General features: G+C 63.3%; 4 non-coding genes and 2 pseudogenes across 4 annotated transcripts; all 6 read left to right on the plus strand.

The window, feature by feature from the left end:
* The first annotated feature begins 1,608 nt into the window (after positions 1–1,608).
* On the plus strand, positions 1,609–1,717 carry LOC121447672 (annotated as a pseudogene).
* Positions 1,718–4,535: 2,818 nt separating this feature from the next.
* LOC121447762 lies at positions 4,536–4,654 on the plus strand. The gene has a single exon (XR_005974284.1). It is a non-coding gene; the product is annotated as a 5S ribosomal RNA (ribosomal RNA).
* A 2,805-nt stretch (positions 4,655–7,459) lies between these two features.
* On the plus strand, positions 7,460–7,578 carry LOC121447763. Its single transcript, XR_005974285.1, has one exon. It is a non-coding gene; the product is annotated as a 5S ribosomal RNA (ribosomal RNA).
* Positions 7,579–10,385: 2,807 nt separating this feature from the next.
* LOC121447765 lies at positions 10,386–10,504 on the plus strand. Its single transcript, XR_005974287.1, has one exon. It is a non-coding gene; the product is annotated as a 5S ribosomal RNA (ribosomal RNA).
* A 2,804-nt stretch (positions 10,505–13,308) lies between these two features.
* LOC121447767 lies at positions 13,309–13,427 on the plus strand. Its single transcript, XR_005974288.1, has one exon. It is a non-coding gene; the product is annotated as a 5S ribosomal RNA (ribosomal RNA).
* Positions 13,428–16,210: 2,783 nt separating this feature from the next.
* Positions 16,211–16,319, plus strand: LOC121447675 (annotated as a pseudogene).
* The last annotated feature ends 2,748 nt before the right edge of the window (positions 16,320–19,067 follow it).

Here is a 19,067-nt window from a genome sequence, read left to right on the forward strand (position 1 = left end):
GTCTGTGCTGTGCTGCGCTCAGCTGTGCTGTGCCGAGCTGAGCTGTGCTGTGGATTTCAGATGCCAGCCGACAGCATCCTTATGACAGTCCAGGCTCAGGAAGGTCCTGCTCAGCCCCAGAGGTGGGTGCAGAAGGAACAGACAGACGTGCCGTCTTGACTCTTCCTTGATGGAAGGAGCGGTAGGTGGGGGATGCCGGGTGGCCCGGTGGAAAGAAGGATACATAGCCCAAGAGAGTTCTGGCCCGGGACCTGCCTCTGCCCCCCACCGTCCAGGAGCAGAGAGCGCCAAGACCCGAGTTCCAAGTTCCCTCGGCCCCACCGGTCCGCCCAGGAGCGTCTTCCACGCTGAACAGCCTGCCTTTCTCTCTTCTCCCCCACGTGCAGGGCAGGCGTGAGGCCCACTTCACGAGGAGGCACCTTCAATGGGGGACTGGATGGCCCCGCTGGCTGGCGATAGGGGATAGGGGTGGGACTGGGGGTGGGGGTGGACATGGGGCAGAACTGGAATCTTGGGAGCTGGCATTCCAAGTTGCAAAGAGAGAACCAAGGTTTCTCCGGACGGCGAGAAAGCACAGGCGCGCACAGGCACACAGTCTCTCTAACCCAATCCCAGGCTTCTAGATTCTCCAGGAGGAGGGGGTTACTCTGGGGAAAGGAGGAAGAGGAGCAGGAGCAGGAGCAGGAGCAGGAGGAGGGGGGGGGGCAGGTAGAGGAAGAGGTGGAGGAGGAGGAGGAGGATTAGTAGGAAACTACAGTTCCCCAATGATGAGAGACTAGCGCCTAGCCACTACCAGACCCGTCGAGGCACCTCCGTAGGTAGGGCACCAGCAAGACAGTGTCTACCCCTGTCTGGAAGGATGCCCCAAGCGATCAGACCGCTTTGCCTGAGCCTATCTGGGCACCTCCCCCGCGAACTCCTCATGCCACCCCATGCCACCCCACCCCAGTCTCACCCCACCCCCACCATCACCCCTTCCCGGGCGCCGCCCATCTCCCCGGACCCAACCCCAACCCCCATGCCTCCACCAGAGGGGGCCCCAAGTGGCCCGCGGGACAACAGAGGCAAGGAGCTGGCTGGCTACCTGGCAACAGTCCCCAGGTGGAGGGAGAGTCGGGGTCCAAAGCCGACCCCTGCCCTGGAAAGCCCTGAGGCCCCGTCAAAGCCGACACCCGTGGATTCCCCACCGAAGGAGGCTGAGGGCGGGCAAGGGAGGAGCCAGCTTGCGGGGCACGGTTGGGGCGCGGTGAGGGTGCCCGATGAGGAACGGGAGACGAGGGAGACAAGGTCGGTGGGTAGGGCTGCCTGGCGACTGCTGCTGGCCCTGGAGCCCGGCTCCGGGCCGGGCCGGGGCAGAGGGCGGCCTAGCTGGCAGGCTGGCTGGCGGGCGGGTTAGAGGGAGGGGATCGTCCGTCCGTCCGTCCGTCCGTCGTCCTTCCGGACTCGGACTCAGGAGCGCGTGGGGGCGTGGGGGCGGGCTGGCGTGCAGGAGCGCAGGCCAGTGTTGCAGCAGCAGCAGCAGCAGCAGCAGCAGCAGCAGCAGCAGCAGCAGCAGCAGCAGCAGCAGCAGCAGCAGGCTCTTGGGGCACGACAGCGACATACGCCTCCGTCTACGGCCATACCACCCTGAACGCGCCTGATCTCAGAAGCTAAGCAGGGTCGGGCCTGGTTAGTACTTGGATGGGAGACCGCCTGGGAATACCGGGTGCTGTAGGCTTTTTTTTTTTTCTTCCTTTTCTCTTTCGGCCCCTTTTGGCCTTCGCGACCGCGGGCCGAGGGCCAGCCAGGACCAGGACACCACCAGGACAATCCGCACCCCGGAAAGACGGCGCACCTCTCACAAGGTTCCAAATCCACCCACCGCTCAGAGCCCTCAGGCACGCAGGAAACCCACCCACGAGGGGAAACACCCGAGTGGGGAAGGAAATGCCAGGACCACTGAAGGAAATTAAGACTAACTCGCTGCGCGGGGTGGGTGTCACGGGTGGAAGCTGGACGGCCACCGGCATGCCCTTGGGAGCCGGAGCGAGGGGCGAAGGGCGAGGGCCAGGGGCCTAGGTGCGCCTGGCACCGCAGCCCCGCACAGCACAACGCTGTGTATGTGTTCAGGAAGAGATCGCCTCGCCCCCTCCACGCAATGCACCCGGTGGACGCGGTCTAAGAGCAAGCAGGCTCCACCCACCCACTCCCGGGGATGGGGTGTGCTCCCACCTGCGTGCCTGTGTGCCTGCGTGCCTGTGTGTAATGTGCAATGTGCGTGCTTGTGTGAGAAGCCCCATGTGGGTGCACGTGTGTTGTGCGTGCATGCTTGTGAGTGCGCACGTGTGTCTGGGGTTTTGCCTGCTTTTGTCTCGGTCTGCTCGGGAGTGTGTGCATTTTTGCATGATTGTGTGTGTGTGTGTGTGTGTGTGTGTGTGTGTGTGTGTGTGCTGTGCGTGCGTGCTTGTGTGGATGTGCGTCTGGGTGTCCACCTGCTTGCGTATCGCGTGCTTGCGTACACGCGTGCTTGAGTGTGTTTCTGCATGCGCGAGTGTGTGTGTACGCTTGTGTGCAGGCCCGAGTGCCTACGGGCATGCGCGCGTGCACGAGGGGCAGTGCCCACGCACTGGTGCCCTCTAGGGCTCGCTCGGCTGGTGGGCTTGTCCCCGGTGGGATGGGATGCCAGGTATCAACAGTTGGTTGCCTCCTGAACCCAACCTGAGAGGCCAAGGCCTGGGCGCAGGGATGGAATCTGTGAGGTGGAGGCCAACCACCGAGATGGGCATGGAGTCAAGAAGCTGGACGCTCAGGCGCTCTTCCACTAAGCCCTCCGGCGGAACTATCTATCTATCTATCTATCTATCTATCTATCTATCTATCTATCTATCTGTGCATCCATCCATCCATCCATCCATCTATCTATCTATCTATCTACCCAGAGCCAAGCCGAGAGGTCTGTGCTGTGCTGCGCTCAGCTGTGCTGTGCCGAGCTGAGCTGTGCTGTGGATTTCAGATGCCAGCCGACAGCATCCTTATGACAGTCCAGGCTCAGGAAGGTCCTGCTCAGCCCCAGAGGTGGGTGCAGAAGGAACAGACAGACGTGCCGTCTTGACTCTTCCTTGATGGAAGGAGCGGTAGGTGGGGGATGCCGGGTGGCCCGGTGGAAAGAAGGATACATAGCCCAAGAGAGTTCTGGCCCGGGACCTGCCTCTGCCCCCCACCGTCCAGGAGCAGAGAGCGCCAAGACCCGAGTTCCAAGTTCCCTCGGCCCCACCGGTCCGCCCAGGAGCGTCTTCCACGCTGAACAGCCTGCCTTTCTCTCTTCTCCCCCACGTGCAGGGCAGGCGTGAGGCCCACTTCACGAGGAGGCACCTTCAATGGGGGACTGGATGGCCCCGCTGGCTGGCGATAGGGGATAGGGGTGGGACTGGGGGTGGGGGTGGACATGGGGCAGAACTGGAATCTTGGGAGCTGGCATTCCAAGTTCCAAAGAGAGAACCAAGGTTTCTCCGGACGGCGAGAAAGCACAGGCGCGCACAGGCACACAGTCTCTCTAACCCAATCCCAGGCTTCTAGATTCTCCAGGAGGAGGGGGTTACTCTGGGGAAAGGAGGAAGAGGAGCAGGAGCAGGAGCAGGAGCAGGAGGAGGGGGGGGGGCAGGTAGAGGAAGAGGTGGAGGAGGAGGAGGAGGATTAGTAGGAAACTACAGTTCCCCAATGATGAGAGACTAGCGCCTAGCCACTACCAGACCCGTCGAGGCACCTCCGTAGGTAGGGCACCAGCAAGACAGTGTCTACCCCTGTCTGGAAGGATGCCCCAAGCGATCAGACCGCTTTGCCTGAGCCTATCTGGGCACCTCCCCCGCGAACTCCTCATGCCACCCCATGCCACCCCACCCCAGTCTCACCCCACCCCCACCATCACCCCTTCCCGGGCGCCGCCCATCTCCCCGGACCCAACCCCAACCCCCATGCCTCCACCAGAGGGGGCCCCAAGTGGCCCGCGGGACAACAGAGGCAAGGAGCTGGCTGGCTACCTGGCAACAGTCCCCAGGTGGAGGGAGAGTCGGGGTCCAAAGCCGACCCCTGCCCTGGAAAGCCCTGAGGCCCCGTCAAAGCCGACACCCGTGGATTCCCCACCGAAGGAGGCTGAGGGCGGGCAAGGGAGGAGCCAGCTTGCGGGGCACGGTTGGGGCGCGGTGAGGGTGCCCGATGAGGAACGGGAGACGAGGGAGACAAGGTCGGTGGGTAGGGCTGCCTGGCGACTGCTGCTGGCCCTGGAGCCCGGCTCCGGGCCGGGCCGGGGCAGAGGGCGGCCTAGCTGGCAGGCTGGCTGGCGGGCGGGTTAGAGGGAGGGGATCGTCCGTCCGTCCGTCCGTCCGTCCGTCGTCCTTCCGGACTCGGACTCAGGAGCGCGTGGGGGCGTGGGGGCGGGCTGGCGTGCAGGAGCGCAGGCCAGTGTTGCAGCAGCAGCAGCAGCAGCAGCAGCAGCAGCAGCAGCAGCAGCAGCAGCAGCAGCAGCAGGCTCTTGGGGCACGACAGCGACACACGCCTCCGTCTACGGCCATACCACCCTGAACGCGCCCGATCTCGTCTGATCTCGGAAGCTAAGCAGGGTCGGGCCTGGTTAGTACTTGGATGGGAGACCGCCTGGGAATACCGGGTGCTGTAGGCTTTTTTTTTTTTCTTCCTTTTCTCTTTCGGCCCCTTTTGGCCTTCGCGACCGCGGGCCGAGGGCCAGCCAGGACCAGGACACCACCAGGACAATCCGCACCCCGGAAAGACGGCGCACCTCTCACAAGGTTCCAAATCCACCCACCGCTCAGAGCCCTCAGGCACGCAGGAAACCCACCCACGAGGGGAAACACCCGAGTGGGGAAGGAAATGCCAGGACCACTGAAGGAAATTAAGACTAACTCGCTGCGCGGGGTGGGTGTCACGGGTGGAAGCTGGACGGCCACCGGCATGCCCTTGGGAGCCGGAGCGAGGGGCGAAGGGCGAGGGCCAGGGGCCTAGGTGCGCCTGGCACCGCAGCCCCGCACAGCACAACGCTGTGTATGTGTTCAGGAAGAGATCGCCTCGCCCCCTCCACGCAATGCACCCGGTGGACGCGGTCTAAGAGCAAGCAGGCTCCACCCACCCACTCCCGGGGATGGGGTGTGCTCCCACCTGCGTGCCTGTGTGCCTGCGTGCCTGTGTGTAATGTGCAATGTGCGTGCTTGTGTGAGAAGCCCCATGTGGGTGCACGTGTGTTGTGCGTGCATGCTTGTGAGTGCGCACGTGTGTCTGGGGTTTTGCCTGCTTTTGTCTCGGTCTGCTCGGGAGTGTGTGCATTTTTGCATGATTGTGTGTGTGTGTGTGTGTGTGTGTGTGTGTGCTGTGCGTGCGTGCTTGTGTGGATGTGCGTCTGGGTGTCCACCTGCTTGCGTATCGCGTGCTTGCGTACACGCGTGCTTGAGTGTGTTTCTGCATGCGCGAGTGTGTGTGTACGCTTGTGTGCAGGCCCGAGTGCCTACGGGCATGCGCGCGTGCACGAGGGGCAGTGCCCACGCACTGGTGCCCTCTAGGGCTCGCTCGGCTGGTGGGCTTGTCCCCGGTGGGATGGGATGCCAGGTATCAACAGTTGGTTGCCTCCTGAACCCAACCTGAGAGGCCAAGGCCTGGGCGCAGGGATGGAATCTGTGAGGTGGAGGCCAACCACCGAGATGGGCATGGAGTCAAGAAGCTGGACGCTCAGGCGCTCTTCCACTAAGCCCTCCGGCGGAACTATCTATCTATCTATCTATCTATCTATCTATCTATCTATCTATCTATCTGTGCATCCATCCATCCATCCATCCATCTATCTATCTATCTATCTACCCAGAGCCAAGCCGAGAGGTCTGTGCTGTGCTGCGCTCAGCTGTGCTGTGCCGAGCTGAGCTGTGCTGTGGATTTCAGATGCCAGCCGACAGCATCCTTATGACAGTCCAGGCTCAGGAAGGTCCTGCTCAGCCCCAGAGGTGGGTGCAGAAGGAACAGACAGACGTGCCGTCTTGACTCTTCCTTGATGGAAGGAGCGGTAGGTGGGGGATGCCGGGTGGCCCGGTGGAAAGAAGGATACATAGCCCAAGAGAGTTCTGGCCCGGGACCTGCCTCTGCCCCCCACCGTCCAGGAGCAGAGAGCGCCAAGACCCGAGTTCCAAGTTCCCTCGGCCCCACCGGTCCGCCCAGGAGCGTCTTCCACGCTGAACAGCCTGCCTTTCTCTCTTCTCCCCCACGTGCAGGGCAGGCGTGAGGCCCACTTCACGAGGAGGCACCTTCAATGGGGGACTGGATGGCCCCGCTGGCTGGCGATAGGGGATAGGGGTGGGACTGGGGGTGGGGGTGGACATGGGGCAGAACTGGAATCTTGGGAGCTGGCATTCCAAGTTCCAAAGAGAGAACCAAGGTTTCTCCGGACGGCGAGAAAGCACAGGCGCGCACAGGCACACAGTCTCTCTAACCCAATCCCAGGCTTCTAGATTCTCCAGGAGGAGGGGGTTACTCTGGGGAAAGGAGGAAGAGGAGCAGGAGCAGGAGCAGGAGCAGGAGGAGGGGGGGGGGGCAGGTAGAGGAAGAGGTGGAGGAGGAGGAGGAGGATTAGTAGGAAACTACAGTTCCCCAATGATGAGAGACTAGCGCCTAGCCACTACCAGACCCGTCGAGGCACCTCCGTAGGTAGGGCACCAGCAAGACAGTGTCTACCCCTGTCTGGAAGGATGCCCCAAGCGATCAGACCGCTTTGCCTGAGCCTATCTGGGCACCTCCCCCGCGAACTCCTCATGCCACCCCATGCCACCCCACCCCAGTCTCACCCCACCCCCACCATCACCCCTTCCCGGGCGCCGCCCATCTCCCCGGACCCAACCCCAACCCCCATGCCTCCACCAGAGGGGGCCCCAAGTGGCCCGCGGGACAACAGAGGCAAGGAGCTGGCTGGCTACCTGGCAACAGTCCCCAGGTGGAGGGAGAGTCGGGGTCCAAAGCCGACCCCTGCCCTGGAAAGCCCTGAGGCCCCGTCAAAGCCGACACCCGTGGATTCCCCACCGAAGGAGGCTGAGGGCGGGCAAGGGAGGAGCCAGCTTGCGGGGCACGGTTGGGGCGCGGTGAGGGTGCCCGATGAGGAACGGGAGACGAGGGAGACAAGGTCGGTGGGTAGGGCTGCCTGGCGACTGCTGCTGGCCCTGGAGCCCGGCTCCGGGCCGGGCCGGGGCAGAGGGCGGCCTAGCTGGCAGGCTGGCTGGCGGGCGGGTTAGAGGGAGGGGATCGTCCGTCCGTCCGTCCGTCCGTCGTCCTTCCGGACTCGGACTCAGGAGCGCGTGGGGGCGTGGGGGCGGGCTGGCGTGCAGGAGCGCAGGCCAGTGTTGCAGCAGCAGCAGCAGCAGCAGCAGCAGCAGCAGCAGCAGCAGCAGCAGCAGCAGCAGCAGGCTCTTGGGGCACGACAGCGACACACGCCTCCGTCTACGGCCATACCACCCTGAACGCGCCCGATCTCGTCTGATCTCGGAAGCTAAGCAGGGTCGGGCCTGGTTAGTACTTGGATGGGAGACCGCCTGGGAATACCGGGTGCTGTAGGCTTTTTTTTTTTTCTTCCTTTTCTCTTTCGGCCCCTTTTGGCCTTCGCGACCGCGGGCCGAGGGCCAGCCAGGACCAGGACACCACCAGGACAATCCGCACCCCGGAAAGACGGCGCACCTCTCACAAGGTTCCAAATCCACCCACCGCTCAGAGCCCTCAGGCACGCAGGAAACCCACCCACGAGGGGAAACACCCGAGTGGGGAAGGAAATGCCAGGACCACTGAAGGAAATTAAGACTAACTCGCTGCGCGGGGTGGGTGTCACGGGTGGAAGCTGGACGGCCACCGGCATGCCCTTGGGAGCCGGAGCGAGGGGCGAAGGGCGAGGGCCAGGGGCCTAGGTGCGCCTGGCACCGCAGCCCCGCACAGCACAACGCTGTGTATGTGTTCAGGAAGAGATCGCCTCGCCCCCTCCACGCAATGCACCCGGTGGACGCGGTCTAAGAGCAAGCAGGCTCCACCCACCCACTCCCGGGGATGGGGTGTGCTCCCACCTGCGTGCCTGTGTGCCTGCGTGCCTGTGTGTAATGTGCAATGTGCGTGCTTGTGTGAGAAGCCCCATGTGGGTGCACGTGTGTTGTGCGTGCATGCTTGTGAGTGCGCACGTGTGTCTGGGGTTTTGCCTGCTTTTGTCTCGGTCTGCTCGGGAGTGTGTGCATTTTTGCATGATTGTGTGTGTGTGTGTGTGTGTGTGTGTGTGTGCTGTGCGTGCGTGCTTGTGTGGATGTGCGTCTGGGTGTCCACCTGCTTGCGTATCGCGTGCTTGCGTACACGCGTGCTTGAGTGTGTTTCTGCATGCGCGAGTGTGTGTGTACGCTTGTGTGCAGGCCCGAGTGCCTACGGGCATGCGCGCGTGCACGAGGGGCAGTGCCCACGCACTGGTGCCCTCTAGGGCTCGCTCGGCTGGTGGGCTTGTCCCCGGTGGGATGGGATGCCAGGTATCAACAGTTGGTTGCCTCCTGAACCCAACCTGAGAGGCCAAGGCCTGGGCGCAGGGATGGAATCTGTGAGGTGGAGGCCAACCACCGAGATGGGCATGGAGTCAAGAAGCTGGACGCTCAGGCGCTCTTCCACTAAGCCCTCCGGCGGAACTATCTATCTATCTATCTATCTATCTATCTATCTATCTATCTGTGCATCCATCCATCCATCCATCCATCTATCTATCTATCTATCTACCCAGAGCCAAGCCGAGAGGTCTGTGCTGTGCTGCGCTCAGCTGTGCTGTGCCGAGCTGAGCTGTGCTGTGGATTTCAGATGCCAGCCGACAGCATCCTTATGACAGTCCAGGCTCAGGAAGGTCCTGCTCAGCCCCAGAGGTGGGTGCAGAAGGAACAGACAGACGTGCCGTCTTGACTCTTCCTTGATGGAAGGAGCGGTAGGTGGGGGATGCCGGGTGGCCCGGTGGAAAGAAGGATACATAGCCCAAGAGAGTTCTGGCCCGGGACCTGCCTCTGCCCCCCACCGTCCAGGAGCAGAGAGCGCCAAGACCCGAGTTCCAAGTTCCCTCGGCCCCACCGGTCCGCCCAGGAGCGTCTTCCACGCTGAACAGCCTGCCTTTCTCTCTTCTCCCCCACGTGCAGGGCAGGCGTGAGGCCCACTTCACGAGGAGGCACCTTCAATGGGGGACTGGATGGCCCCGCTGGCTGGCGATAGGGGATAGGGGTGGGACTGGGGGTGGGGGTGGACATGGGGCAGAACTGGAATCTTGGGAGCTGGCATTCCAAGTTCCAAAGAGAGAACCAAGGTTTCTCCGGACGGCGAGAAAGCACAGGCGCGCACAGGCACACAGTCTCTCTAACCCAATCCCAGGCTTCTAGATTCTCCAGGAGGAGGGGGTTACTCTGGGGAAAGGAGGAAGAGGAGCAGGAGCAGGAGCAGGAGCAGGAGGAGGGGGGGGGGGCAGGTAGAGGAAGAGGTGGAGGAGGAGGAGGAGGATTAGTAGGAAACTACAGTTCCCCAATGATGAGAGACTAGCGCCTAGCCACTACCAGACCCGTCGAGGCACCTCCGTAGGTAGGGCACCAGCAAGACAGTGTCTACCCCTGTCTGGAAGGATGCCCCAAGCGATCAGACCGCTTTGCCTGAGCCTATCTGGGCACCTCCCCCGCGAACTCCTCATGCCACCCCATGCCACCCCACCCCAGTCTCACCCCACCCCCACCATCACCCCTTCCCGGGCGCCGCCCATCTCCCCGGACCCAACCCCAACCCCCATGCCTCCACCAGAGGGGGCCCCAAGTGGCCCGCGGGACAACAGAGGCAAGGAGCTGGCTGGCTACCTGGCAACAGTCCCCAGGTGGAGGGAGAGTCGGGGTCCAAAGCCGACCCCTGCCCTGGAAAGCCCTGAGGCCCCGTCAAAGCCGACACCCGTGGATTCCCCACCGAAGGAGGCTGAGGGCGGGCAAGGGAGGAGCCAGCTTGCGGGGCACGGTTGGGGCGCGGTGAGGGTGCCCGATGAGGAACGGGAGACGAGGGAGACAAGGTCGGTGGGTAGGGCTGCCTGGCGACTGCTGCTGGCCCTGGAGCCCGGCTCCGGGCCGGGCCGGGGCAGAGGGCGGCCTAGCTGGCAGGCTGGCTGGCGGGCGGGTTAGAGGGAGGGGATCGTCCGTCCGTCCGTCCGTCCGTCCGTCGTCCTTCCGGACTCGGACTCAGGAGCGCGTGGGGGCGTGGGGGCGGGCTGGCGTGCAGGAGCGCAGGCCAGTGTTGCAGCAGCAGCAGCAGCAGCAGCAGCAGCAGCAGCAGCAGCAGCAGCAGCAGCAGCAGCAGCAGCAGGCTCTTGGGGCACGACAGCGACACACGCCTCCGTCTACGGCCATACCACCCTGAACGCGCCCGATCTCGTCTGATCTCGGAAGCTAAGCAGGGTCGGGCCTGGTTAGTACTTGGATGGGAGACCGCCTGGGAATACCGGGTGCTGTAGGCTTTTTTTTTTTTCTTCCTTTTCTCTTTCGGCCCCTTTTGGCCTTCGCGACCGCGGGCCGAGGGCCAGCCAGGACCAGGACACCACCAGGACAATCCGCACCCCGGAAAGACGGCGCACCTCTCACAAGGTTCCAAATCCACCCACCGCTCAGAGCCCTCAGGCACGCAGGAAACCCACCCACGAGGGGAAACACCCGAGTGGGGAAGGAAATGCCAGGACCACTGAAGGAAATTAAGACTAACTCGCTGCGCGGGGTGGGTGTCACGGGTGGAAGCTGGACGGCCACCGGCATGCCCTTGGGAGCCGGAGCGAGGGGCGAAGGGCGAGGGCCAGGGGCCTAGGTGCGCCTGGCACCGCAGCCCCGCACAGCACAACGCTGTGTATGTGTTCAGGAAGAGATCGCCTCGCCCCCTCCACGCAATGCACCCGGTGGACGCGGTCTAAGAGCAAGCAGGCTCCACCCACCCACTCCCGGGGATGGGGTGTGCTCCCACCTGCGTGCCTGTGTGCCTGCGTGCCTGTGTGTAATGTGCAATGTGCGTGCTTGTGTGAGAAGCCCCATGTGGGTGCACGTGTGTTGTGCGTGCATGCTTGTGAGTGCGCACGTGTGTCTGGGGTTTTGCCTGCTTTTGTCTCGGTCTGCTCGGGAGTGTGTGCATTTTTGCATGATTGTGTGTGTGTGTGTGTGTGTGTGTGTGTGTGCTGTGCGTGCGTGCTTGTGTGGATGTGCGTCTGGGTGTCCACCTGCTTGCGTATCGCGTGCTTGCGTACACGCGTGCTTGAGTGTGTTTCTGCATGCGCGAGTGTGTGTGTACGCTTGTGTGCAGGCCCGAGTGCCTACGGGCATGCGCGCGTGCACGAGGGGCAGTGCCCACGCACTGGTGCCCTCTAGGGCTCGCTCGGCTGGTGGGCTTGTCCCCGGTGGGATGGGATGCCAGGTATCAACAGTTGGTTGCCTCCTGAACCCAACCTGAGAGGCCAAGGCCTGGGCGCAGGGATGGAATCTGTGAGGTGGAGGCCAACCACCGAGATGGGCATGGAGTCAAGAAGCTGGACGCTCAGGCGCTCTTCCACTAAGCCCTCCGGCGGAACTATCTATCTATCTATCTATCTATCTATCTATCTATCTATCTATCTATCTGTGCATCCATCCATCCATCCATCCATCTATCTATCTATCTATCTACCCAGAGCCAAGCCGAGAGGTCTGTGCTGTGCTGCGCTCAGCTGTGCTGTGCCGAGCTGAGCTGTGCTGTGGATTTCAGATGCCAGCCGACAGCATCCTTATGACAGTCCAGGCTCAGGAAGGTCCTGCTCAGCCCCAGAGGTGGGTGCAGAAGGAACAGACAGACGTGCCGTCTTGACTCTTCCTTGATGGAAGGAGCGGTAGGTGGGGGATGCCGGGTGGCCCGGTGGAAAGAAGGATACATAGCCCAAGAGAGTTCTGGCCCGGGACCTGCCTCTGCCCCCCACCGTCCAGGAGCAGAGAGCGCCAAGACCCGAGTTCCAAGTTCCCTCGGCCCCACCGGTCCGCCCAGGAGCGTCTTCCACGCTGAACAGCCTGCCTTTCTCTCTTCTCCCCCACGTGCAGGGCAGGCGTGAGGCCCACTTCACGAGGAGGCACCTTCAATGGGGGACTGGATGGCCCCGCTGGCTGGCGATAGGGGATAGGGGTGGGACTGGGGGTGGGGGTGGACATGGGGCAGAACTGGAATCTTGGGAGCTGGCATTCCAAGTTCCAAAGAGAGAACCAAGGTTTCTCCGGACGGCGAGAAAGCACAGGCGCGCACAGGCACACAGTCTCTCTAACCCAATCCCAGGCTTCTAGATTCTCCAGGAGGAGGGGGTTACTCTGGGGAAAGGAGGAAGAGGAGCAGGAGCAGGAGCAGGAGCAGGAGGAGGGGGGGGGGGGCAGGTAGAGGAAGAGGTGGAGGAGGAGGAGGAGGATTAGTAGGAAACTACAGTTCCCCAATGATGAGAGACTAGCGCCTAGCCACTACCAGACCCGTCGAGGCACCTCCGTAGGTAGGGCACCAGCAAGACAGTGTCTACCCCTGTCTGGAAGGATGCCCCAAGCGATCAGACCGCTTTGCCTGAGCCTATCTGGGCACCTCCCCCGCGAACTCCTCATGCCACCCCATGCCACCCCACCCCAGTCTCACCCCACCCCCACCATCACCCCTTCCCGGGCGCCGCCCATCTCCCCGGACCCAACCCCAACCCCCATGCCTCCACCAGAGGGGGCCCCAAGTGGCCCGCGGGACAACAGAGGCAAGGAGCTGGCTGGCTACCTGGCAACAGTCCCCAGGTGGAGGGAGAGTCGGGGTCCAAAGCCGACCCCTGCCCTGGAAAGCCCTGAGGCCCCGTCAAAGCCGACACCCGTGGATTCCCCACCGAAGGAGGCTGAGGGCGGGCAAGGGAGGAGCCAGCTTGCGGGGCACGGTTGGGGCGCGGTGAGGGTGCCCGATGAGGAACGGGAGACGAGGGAGACAAGGTCGGTGGGTAGGGCTGCCTGGCGACTGCTGCTGGCCCTGGAGCCCGGCTCCGGGCCGGGCCGGGGCAGAGGGCGGCCTAGCTGGCAGGCTGGCTGGCGGGCGGGTTAGAGGGAGGGGATCGTCCGTCCGTCCGTCCGTCCGTCCGTCGTCCTTCCGGACTCGGACTCAGGAGCGCGTGGGGGCGTGGGGGCGGGCTGGCGTGCAGGAGCGCAGGCCAGTGTTGCAGCAGCAGCAGCAGCAGCAGCAGCAGCAGCAGCAGCAGCAGCAGCAGCAGCAGGCTCTTGGGGCACGACAGCGACACACGCCTCCGTCTACGGCCATACCACCCTGAACGCGCCCGATCTCGTCTGATCTCGGAAGCTAAGCAGGGTCGGGCCTGGTTAGTACTTGGATGGGAGACCGCCTGGGAATACCGGGTGCTGTAGGCTTTTTTTTTTTCTTCCTTTTCTCTTTCGGCCCCTTTTGGCCTTCGCGACCGCGGGCCGAGGGCCAGCCAGGACCAGGACACCACCAGGACAATCCGCACCCCGGAAAGACGGCGCACCTCTCACAAGGTTCCAAATCCACCCACCGCTCAGAGCCCTCAGGCACGCAGGAAACCCACCCACGAGGGGAAACACCCGAGTGGGGAAGGAAATGCCAGGACCACTGAAGGAAATTAAGACTAACTCGCTGCGCGGGGTGGGTGTCACGGGTGGAAGCTGGACGGCCACCGGCATGCCCTTGGGAGCCGGAGCGAGGGGCGAAGGGCGAGGGCCAGGGGCCTAGGTGCGCCTGGCACCGCAGCCCCGCACAGCACAACGCTGTGTATGTGTTCAGGAAGAGATCGCCTCGCCCCCTCCACGCAATGCACCCGGTGGACGCGGTCTAAGAGCAAGCAGGCTCCACCCACCCACTCCCGGGGATGGGGTGTGCTCCCACCTGCGTGCCTGTGTGCCTGCGTGCCTGTGTGTAATGTGCAATGTGCGTGCTTGTGTGAGAAGCCCCATGTGGGTGCACGTGTGTTGTGCGTGCATGCTTGTGAGTGCGCACGTGTGTCTGGGGTTTTGCCTGCTTTTGTCTCGGTCTGCTCGGGAGTGTGTGCATTTTTGCATGATTGTGTGTGTGTGTGTGTGTGTGTGTGTGTGTGTGCTGTGCGTGCGTGCTTGTGTGGATGTGCGTCTGGGTGTCCACCTGCTTGCGTATCGCGTGCTTGCGTACACGCGTGCTTGAGTGTGTTTCTGCATGCGCGAGTGTGTGTGTACGCTTGTGTGCAGGCCCGAGTGCCTACGGGCATGCGCGCGTGCACGAGGGGCAGTGCCCACGCACTGGTGCCCTCTAGGGCTCGCTCGGCTGGTGGGCTTGTCCCCGGTGGGATGGGATGCCAGGTATCAACAGTTGGTTGCCTCCTGAACCCAACCTGAGAGGCCAAGGCCTGGGCGCAGGGATGGAATCTGTGAGGTGGAGGCCAACCACCGAGATGGGCATGGAGTCAAGAAGCTGGACGCTCAGGCGCTCTTCCACTAAGCCCTCCGGCGGAACTATCTATCTATCTATCTGTGCATCCATCCATCCATCCATCCATCTATCTATCTATCGACCCAGAGCCAAGCCGAGAGGTCTGTGCTGTGCTGCGCTCAGCTGTGCTGTGCCGAGCTGAGCTGTGCTGTGGATTTCAGATGCCAGCCGACAGCATCCTTATGACAGTCCAGGCTCAGGAAGGTCCTGCTCAGCCCCAGAGGTGGGTGCAGAAGGAACAGACAGACGTGCCGTCTTGACTCTTCCTTGATGGAAGGAGCGGTAGGTGGGGGATGCCGGGTGGCCCGGTGGAAAGAAGGATACATAGCCCAAGAGAGTTCTGGCCCGGGACCTGCCTCTGCCCCCCACCGTCCAGGAGCAGAGAGCGCCAAGACCCGAGTTCCAAGTTCCCTCGGCCCCACCGGTCCGCCCAGGAGCGTCTTCCACGCTGAACAGCCTGCCTTTCTCTCTTCTCCCCCACGTGCAGGGCAGGCGTGAGGCCCACTTCACGAGGAGGCACCTTCAATGGGGGACTGGATGGCCCCGCTGGCTGGCGATAGGGGATAGGGGTGGGACTGGGGGTGGGGGTGGACATGGGGCAGAACTGGAATCTTGGGAGCTGGCATTCCAAGTTCCAAAGAGAGAACCAAGGTTTCTCCGGACGGCGAGAAAGCACAGGCGCGCACAGGCACACAGTCTCTCTAACCCAATCCCAGGCTTCTAGATTCTCCAGGAGGAGGGGGTTACTCTGGGGAAAGGAGGAAGAGGAGCAGGAGCAGGAGCAGGAGCAGGAGGAGGGGGGGGGCAGGTAGAGGAAGAGGTGGAGGAGGAGGAGGAGGATTAGTAGGAAACTACAGTTCCCCAATGATGAGAGACTAGCGCCTAGCCACTACCAGACCCGTCGAGGCACCTCCGTAGGTAGGGCACCAGCAAGACAGTGTCTACCCCTGTCTGGAAGGATGCCCCAAGCGATCAGACCGCTTTGCCTGAGCCTATCTGGGCACCTCCCCCGCGAACTCCTCATGCCACCCCATGCCACCCCACCCCAGTCTCACCCCACCCCCACCATCACCCCTTCCCGGGCGCCGCCCATCTCCCCGGACCCAACCCCAACCCCCATGCCTCCACCAGAGGGGGCCCCAAGTGGCCCGCGGGACAACAGAGGCAAGGAGCTGGCTGGCTACCTGGCAACAGTCCCCAGGTGGAGGGAGAGTCGGGGTCCAAAGCCGACCCCTGCCCTGGAAAGCCCTGAGGCCCCGTCAAAGCCGACACCCGTGGATTCCCCACCGAAGGAGGCTGAGGGCGGGCAAGGGAGGAGCCAGCTTGCGGGGCACGGTTGGGGCGCGGTGAGGGTGCCCGATGAGGAACGGGAGACGAGGGAGACAAGGTCGGTGGGTAGGGCTGCCTGGCGACTGCTGCTGGCCCTGGAGCCCGGCTCCGGGCCGGGCCGGGGCAGAGGGCGGCCTAGCTGGCAGGCTGGCTGGCGGGCGGGTTAGAGGGAGGGGATCGTCCGTCCGTCCGTCCGTCCGTCGTCCTTCCGGACTCGGACTCAGGAGCGCGTGGGGGCGTGGGGGCGGGCTGGCGTGCAGGAGCGCAGGCCAGTGTTGCAGCAGCAGCAGCAGCAGCAGCAGCAGCAGCAGCAGCAGCAGCAGCAGCAGCAGCAGCAGCAGCAGCAGCAGCAGGCTCTTGGGGCACGACAGCGACACACGCCTCCGTCTACGGCCATACCACCCTGAACGCGCCTGATCTCGGAAGCTAAGCAGGGTCGGGCCTGGTTAGTACTTGGATGGGAGACCGCCTGGGAATACCGGGTGCTGTAGGCTTTTTTTTTTTTCTTCCTTTTCTCTTTCGGCCCCTTTTGGCCTTCGCGACCGCGGGCCGAGGGCCAGCCAGGACCAGGACACCACCAGGACAATCCGCACCCCGGAAAGACGGCGCACCTCTCACAAGGTTCCAAATCCACCCACCGCTCAGAGCCCTCAGGCACGCAGGAAACCCACCCACGAGGGGAAACACCCGAGTGGGGAAGGAAATGCCAGGACCACTGAAGGAAATTAAGACTAACTCGCTGCGCGGGGTGGGTGTCACGGGTGGAAGCTGGACGGCCACCGGCATGCCCTTGGGAGCCGGAGCGAGGGGCGAAGGGCGAGGGCCAGGGGCCTAGGTGCGCCTGGCACCGCAGCCCCGCACAGCACAACGCTGTGTATGTGTTCAGGAAGAGATCGCCTCGCCCCCTCCACGCAATGCACCCGGTGGACGCGGTCTAAGAGCAAGCAGGCTCCACCCACCCACTCCCGGGGATGGGGTGTGCTCCCACCTGCGTGCCTGTGTGCCTGCGTGCCTGTGTGTAATGTGCAATGTGCGTGCTTGTGTGAGAAGCCCCATGTGGGTGCACGTGTGTTGTGCGTGCATGCTTGTGAGTGCGCACGTGTGTCTGGGGTTTTGCCTGCTTTTGTCTCGGTCTGCTCGGGAGTGTGTGCATTTTTGCATGATTGTGTGTGTGTGTGTGTGTCTGTGTGTGTGTGTGTGCTGTGCGTGCGTGCTTGTGTGGATGTGCGTCTGGGTGTCCACCTGCTTGCGTATCGCGTGCTTGCGTACACGCGTGCTTGAGTGTGTTTCTGCATGCGCGAGTGTGTGTGTACGCTTGTGTGCAGGCCCGAGTGCCTACGGGCATGCGCGCGTGCACGAGGGGCAGCGCCCACGCACTGGTGCCCTCTAGGGCTCGCTCGGCTGGTGGGCTTGTCCCCGGTGGGATGGGATGCCAGGTATCAACAGTTGGTTGCCTCCTGAACCCAACCTGAGAGGCCAAGGCCTGGGCGCAGGGATGGAATCTGTGAGGTGGAGGCCAACCACCGAGATGGGCATGGAGTCAAGAAGCTGGACGCTCAGGCGCTCTTCCACTAAGCCCTCCGGCGGAACTATCTATCTATCTATCTGTGCATCCATCCATCCATCCATCCATCCATCTATCTATCTATCTACCCAGAGCCAAGCCGAGAGGTCTGTGCTGTGCTGCGCTCAGCTGTGCTGTGCCGAGCTGAGCTGTGCTGTGGATTTCAGATGCCAGCCGACAGCATCCTTATGACAGTCCAGGCTCAGGAAGGTCCTGCTCAGCCCCAGAGGTGGGTGCAGAAGGAACAGACAGACGTGCCGTCTTGACTCTTCCTTGATGGAAGGAGCGGTAGGTGGGGGATGCCGGGTGGCCCGGTGGAAAGAAGGATACATAGCCCAAGAGAGTTCTGGCCCGGGGGGACCTGCCTCTGCCCCCCACCGTCCAGGAGCAGAGAGCGCCAAGACCCGAGTTCCAAGTTCCCTCGGCCCCACCGGTCCGCCCAGGAGCGTCTTCCACGCTGAACAGCCTGCCTTTCTCTCTTCTCCCCCACGTGCAGGGCAGGCGTGAGGCCCACTTCACGAGGAGGCACCTTCAATGGGGGACTGGATGGCCCCGCTGGCTGGCGATAGGGGATAGGGGTGGGACTGGGGGTGGGGGTGGACATGGGGCAGAACTGGAATCTTGGGAGCTGGCATTCCAAGTTGCAAAGAGAGAACCAAGGTTTCTCCGGACGGCGAGAAAGCACAGGCGCGCACAGGCACACAGTCTCTCTAACCCAATCCCAGGCTTCTAGATTCTCCAGGAGGAGGGGGTTACTCTGGGGAAAGGAGGAAGAGGAGCAGGAGCAGGAGCAGGAGCAGGAGGAGGGGGGGGGGCAGGTAGAGGAAGAGGTGGAGGAGGAGGAGGAGGATTAGTAGGAAACTACAGTTCCCCAATGATGAGAGACTAGCGCCTAGCCACTACCAGACCCGTCGAGGCACCTCCGTAGGTAGGGCACCAGCAAGACAGTGTCTACCCCTGTCTGGAAGGATGCCCCAAGCGATCAGACCGCTTTGCCTGAGCCTATCTGGGCACCTCCCCCGCGAACTCCTCATGCCACCCCATGCCACCCCACCCCAGTCTCACCCCACCCCCACCATCACCCCTTCCCGGGCGCCGCCCATCTCCCCGGACCCAACCCCAACCCCCATGCCTCCACCAGAGGGGGCCCCATGTGGCCCGCGGGACAACAGAGGCAAGGAGCTGGCTGGCTACCTGGCAACAGTCCCCAGGTGGAGGGAGAGTCGGGGTCCAAAGCCGACCCCTGCCCTGGAAAGCCCTGAGGCCCCGTCAAAGCCGACACCCGTGGATTCCCCACCGAAGGAGGCTGAGGGCGGGCAAGGGAGGAGCCAGCTTGCGGGGCACGGTTGGGGCGCGGTGAGGGTGCCCGATGAGGAACGGGAGACGAGGGAGACAAGGTCGGTGGGTAGGGCTGCCTGGCGACTGCTGCTGGCCCTGGAGCCCGGCTCCGGGCCGGGCCGGGGCAGAGGGCGGCCTAGCTGGCAGGCTGGCTGGCGGGCGGGTTAGAGGGAGGGGATCGTCCGTCCGTCCGTCCGTCGTCCTTCCGGACTCGGACTCAGGAGCGCGTGGGGGCGTGGGGGCGGGCTGGCGTGCAGGAGCGCAGGCCAGTGTTGCAGCAGCAGCAGCAGCAGCAGCAGCAGCAGCAGCAGCAGCAGCAGCAGCAGCAGCAGCAGCAGCA

The sequence above is a fragment of the Microtus oregoni genome, unplaced genomic scaffold (genome assembly GCF_018167655.1).
Source record: "Microtus oregoni isolate MIOR12 unplaced genomic scaffold, Mior012 000004F_ref0000308, whole genome shotgun sequence".
NCBI lineage: Eukaryota > Metazoa > Chordata > Mammalia > Rodentia > Cricetidae > Microtus > Microtus oregoni.